The sequence below is a fragment of the Telmatherina bonti genome (genome assembly GCF_933228915.1).
Source record: "Telmatherina bonti genome assembly, chromosome: 17".
Classification (NCBI taxonomy): Eukaryota; Metazoa; Chordata; class Actinopteri; order Atheriniformes; family Telmatherinidae; genus Telmatherina; species Telmatherina bonti.
In genome coordinates this window covers 23,704,246-23,710,245 of record NC_136615.1, presented here as the reverse complement: position 1 = coordinate 23,710,245, position 6,000 = coordinate 23,704,246, and positions in this window count along the sequence as shown.

Genomic DNA, 6,000 nt, shown 5'->3' with positions numbered 1-6,000 from the left:
CTCGCGAGACTGCATCTCGATTACTAATTTGCATATTTACACCTTCTAAGCACGCCTCTAAGTGATGTCGCATGACTACCTTTAATCCATGGAACTCTGACATCATCACTTTCTCCTCTATTACCTCTGTTCTGGACAGAATTTGTCATTTCATTGTCCGGACAGAGCGAGTACAGACAGAGACAGAGAAAGCCAGAATTTAATCACCATGCCAGCCACTGATTGTGTGCGTGAGAAAACTAAAGAGGAAATTGTTATTTTGACAGGAAATCCATTGAAGATGGTTTTTTCTCAACCTGCTTTTCCAGCGGCAGGCTGGAGGGCTGCCATCACCGTGACCGAACTACCAGGTTGTGTGTGTGAAGAAGACAAAAGCATCATTTTGTTTGAAAAACCATCAGCATTGGATCCCTCTGAGCAGTCTCCCTACCTGAAGATGGAGCCTGAAATCAAGACAGAAGAAGTCAAAGATTTTGGTCTTACTGAAGAAAGCCAGGTTTCAGTCACCACGACCAAACCAACAGCTGGTTGTGTCTGCGAAGAAGTGGAAGAAGAAGGCATCATTTCGCCTAAAAGTCCAACAGTGATTGATCCTCCTCAAAGGTCTGACCACTTAGAGGCAAAGGTGGAAGTCAAAGATCTCCATCTAGTCCAAGAAAGCCAGGCTTCAGTCACCATGACCAAACCAAAAAGAGGTTGTGTGTCTGAAGAAACAGAAAAGAGCAAGACTTTGCCCGTCAATTCATCCATCATTGATGTCTCTGACAAGTCAGATACAGAGATTACTGATCGGACGGAAGTCAAAGATCCGCTCTGTGTATTCGTCACAGTTCTCACAGTGACGATACTGAAGGAGTGTAAAGTTTTCCAGAAAAGGGAACAGAAGGAGGTTATCAGTCATGCCAAGAGCCTGATCAATGACACCATGAAGGAACTTACTGTCGCCAAAGACTTTTCCCCGGACCTGAAAAAGGTTTCTAAGATCTGCAAGAAAATTCTGAAGGAGCTGGAGAAACAGTTCTATAGCATGCGTGTTGTGGAAGCACTTCTGACAATACAGGACAAGAGTGTGCACAAGGCCATCGTCCAGTGTATGAAAATCCACGTCACAGATCTCTCAGACAAGTTCACAAAGCAAAAAGCTAATGGCTCTTTTTGGAAAGATACGCTCAAAACCATGGCGGTTATTGTAGGTTTGGTGGCGATTATAGCTTTATTAATAATTGCTCCTTAACTGGAAGAAGACGTGCAAGAAATGAAGTTTCAGGAAAAGAGGAGAAAAACATCCTTTATCTTTTGCACATTCGTGATTGCCAGAGAACATCACAGTTTTATTCCTGAAGAAATGTTAAATATGTGTTTGGAAGAAAATGAAATATGAGTTTGATAAGTTAGATGATTTTTTTGATTGCCTATGAAGACCAAGTTAAATGTCTTGGACGAAGGCGAGATGATAGAATGAAAGACTTATTGATAACAATTGAGAAAATTGGTCTCAATTGTGGAAGAAAAGAATATGTTTTGATGCCTCGTGGGACCTGATAAAGGCACAATACTGAATCAATAATGGAGCCGACAAAGATCCAACACTGCATGCGGCTGTAAACTGGACGTCATCCAGGCAAAGGATCTTCATGTACATTCTCGATTGCCTGCAATGACGAGGGAGAATTTCTTGGGAAGAGGTGAGATGACAGAATGGAAAACTGAAAGAATGAAGAAGGAGCACTTTGTACCACCTCATGTTGGCTCTGTTAACAGTAATAGTAGAAAAATCCAAGAAAATGACTATTGTCAGAAAGTTAAATGCTTACTTTGTAAAACAGACAATACCAAATGTTGCCATGTCAGGCAACAAGACTCTTTTAGTCTTAATTATAAAAGATGTGCCATCAAGTGATGTTGCATGACTAGCTTTGATCTATGGAACTCTGACATCACTTTCTCCTCTATTACCTCTGTTCTGGACAGAATTTGTCATTTCATTGTCCGGACAGAGCGAGTACAGACAGAGACAGAGAAAGCCAGAATTTAATCACCATGCCAGCCACTGATTGTGTGCGTGAGAAAACTAAAGAGGAAATTGTTATTTTGACAGGAAATCCATTGAAGATGGTTTTTTCTCAACCTGCCTTTCCAGCGGCAGGCTGGAGGGCTGCCATCACCGTGACCGAACTACCAGGTTGTGTGTGTGAAGAAGACGAAAGCATCATTTTGTTTGAAAAACCATCAGCATTGGATCCCTCTGAGCAGTCTCCCTACCTGAAGATGGAGCCTGAAATCAAGACAGAAGAAGTCAAAGATTTTGGTCTTACTGAAGAAAGTCAGGTTTCAGTCACCACGACCAAACCAACAGCTGGTTGTGTCTGCGAAGAAGTGGAAGAAGAAGGCATCATTTCGCCTAAAAGTCCAACAGTGATTGATCCTCCTGATGATGATGAGACGAATAGCACAGAAAGAACCAAAATTAGATCCCTGAGATGGGATGAATCGATAAAAGCACAGTTCACAAGTCATTGGTTGCTGTTGGTGCAGCCGGCGTCGGGCCAGGCTCAACCCGGAGCCGACCCGGCTGCTAAACGCGGCTGCCGGCGTCGGGCCAGGCTCAGCCCGGAGCCGACCCGGCAGCTAAGCGCGACTGCCGGCGTCGGGCCAGGCTCAGCCCGGAGCCGACCCGGCAGCTAAACACGGCTGCCAGTGACAAAGAAAGCAAGTCCATCTGCTTTTACTGACCATTCTGAACTAAGAACCAGAACAGAATGAAACGGTGCTTGATTCCCATTTTATAGGGAACATATAAATTATTTTTATTTCTCATCATTTAATAAAAACATAAATTGTTAAATAAGAAAACATGACCTTTGACCTCTCTTTGTTGGTGATAGATTATGATTTAGCACAATTATCCAATTTCTGTAGATTATGCAGCCTAGTATCCAGTCTACCTGTGATGTGTATGTTTTACACACCATCGCCCACTTTGTGAGGTACAGAAGCAAAATGGAGGGGTGAAGATTATCCACACAGACACCAGTATGTAGACACACCTGAATTGCATGTGTTTTTTGGGTTGAGAGAATGGGTTGATGTCCATTACGCCCCCCTATTTTAACATAATTTTCTAATTTTTTTGCCTCATACACAGGCTGTTGGGACCAAGCGAAGCCTATGCAGAAGTGCTTATAACTGCAGTTTCCCCCTGATCCACTAGGGGCTCCAAAACAGAGTGAATCCCCATAGACTCCAATGTTAAAAAAGACCAACTTCACAGCAGAAATAAACCTGTTTACAGCCTGGTTCAAAAATCCATTTTAGGTTTAATAGGTCAGGTTTACCTTCATAAAAACTGTTGGGGGAGTGATTTTTTTCTAACTCCCACATTTATAAGTAATTTAATCTCGAAATTTGGCATATTTAAGGGCATGTCCTTTTGATTGACAGGTACCGATCTCCCGCTTCAAGTAAGAAGAACGTAGAACAACCGCGGTTTTTAGCTGGTTAACAACATGACTTAGCTTTAGCCCGCTTATCTTTGTTAGCTGGTTAGCTCCTGTTAGCTCCAGGTTAGCTCGGCTAGCTCTTAGATACAGGCAGCTCGGAGTTCACTCAATGTCAATCATCCACCACGACGCTCACAGCCCCCCTCTCAGCTCCACCACTTTGCCCATGTTTGTATTTTCCGGGCAAGACGATACACATGCCCCTGTCAAGATGGCGATAGTAGGATCCGCCCACCGAGCTTCAAATCAGCTCTTCAGAAACCTATGGGTGACGTCATGGAGGCTCCGTCCATCTTTTTATATACAGTCTATGGTTGGGACACATATCGCTGTTAGAAAACATTTAGAATGAATTCTGCATCATATGAGACCTTTAACTTTTATTCATTTTCCAAACCACTTAGTCCAATTACTGGTCACAGAGAAGCTGGAGCCTATCTTTGGGCTAGAGGCAGGGTACGCCCTGGACAGGTCACCAGCTCATAACATAGAGACATACAACCATTCACACTCCCTCCTAGAGACAATTTAGAGTAACCACCTGACATACATGCCTTGTGAGTGGGAGGAAGCCGGAGTACCTGGAGAGAACCAACAAATACAAAGGGAGAACATGCAAAGTCCACACACTGAAAGGCCACCCAACCGATCGAACCAGCGACCTTCCTGCTGGGAGGCCACAGTACTAACCACTATGCAGTACACACTAACAACCACATGTTCAACTTGTGTAGAACACATGCTGAACTTTCGTACAGTGGTGCCTGCGTATATGTAGTACAACATGTTGTGAATTTACCCTGTGATAGACTGGTGACCTGTCCATGGTGTACCTGCCTCTCGCCTAATGATTGCTGGGAAAGGCTCCAACTTCCCCGCGACCCTTAATTGGAACAGGCGGGGTAAGACAATGGATGGATGAAAGGAGGTTGTGTACCTGTCACCATCACTTGAATGAAATGAAAAAACATTTAATCATTTTACACCCCTCCAGACTCTTACTGGACATTCTGAACACAGGAAAATGTAACCATTTATCCTGCTTGGCTCTAAAAAGTACCAAAGCACTTTTACTGGCGTTATATTTTACTGCACACCATATTTGGTACTGATTCTATTCAGTTCTGTTCTACAGTCATTTAGATGGTTTTATCCAAAGCAACTTGCATGTGAGAAGTGATCAATTACCCCAAAACGTATGTCTTGTGGGCGGGAAGAAGAACTTCCATTTGGTACACAAGACATGCTGGAACAATGACTAAAAGCTGTTCGGTTGATGGGAGTTGTGTTTTGGTGATCTCTTGCTGTGCAGAAGCAGCTCCATCAGCATCAATGATTAATGCAGCTGCCTTCCTGACCTCCCAGGGAAGCGGTGTCCCATTTCTGCTGTTTTATCCTGCTGCTGTCGCTGCTGGGAGAGAGAGAACAAGGAGAGGTTTAGCAAAACTGTTCTTGCTTGAATATCAGCAAAGTTTGGACTGTGGAATAAATCCATTTCACTGAAGTATTTGGACTGTTCTTAAAAATATAAAATAAAATAAAATAAAATAAAATAAAATAAAATAAAATAAAATAAAATAAAATAAAACTTATACTAAAATACCCAAATCAGAGTTATTTGAATTAACTCCATAAAACTGCATCAGTTTCAGCAGCTTGTTATTGCATGCTGATTCACTCTCCTACTACTGCTATTATCCTGGAGCCCTTGTTGTTTTCACATTACTAACATATGTGTTTTTCAAATTCCTGCAAAAAGGGGGGATGCAGCTGGGCCTTTATTTTCCCATCCACTCAGCACCCAGCTTTATGTAAGCAATATTTACTTACATTTGGCATCTTTTTGCCATTTCAGTTGTTCAGTAGACTGCCCTGAGAAGCATATGAATATAAAACTAGAAATAAAATATGTGATAATGTTGAATTATTCAAAGGATAATTTTCAATTAAACTTGAGAAAACTACATATTAACATGCTGTATTAAGAACACGTTTAAAACAAGCATTCTTCTCCTGTCTTACCTCTCATCCTAAATGTTTTAATGTGAAATCAAACAGGAACTCAACTTGCGAGCCCTGTTCTATTTTCTCTAAAATGATTGACCCTGCTTATCAACACTTACAGCTCTGCTGTTTAAGTAGGAGCTGATGGCCCCACAGATCTTATCACAGGGCTGCATGGTCTGATATGAGTATGTGTTTGTACACAGAAAACTGACATTTGTAAATAAGGATCTGTTCTTATTGTTTTCATTGGTAAAATAAACTTAAATAAACTAAGAAAAATCAAACAAATTTAATGTAATTGACTTGTGGAGGTTGTGATGGACTGGCGACTTGTCCAGGGTGTACCCTGCCTCTCGCCCAATGGTTACTTGGATAGGCTCCAGCTTCCCAGCGACCCTGAACTGGAATAAGTTCTAAAAATGAATTAATGAAGTTGTATAGACAACTGTCTAAATGCTATACAATATTAACTCTCATTATAATGTATTCTTAC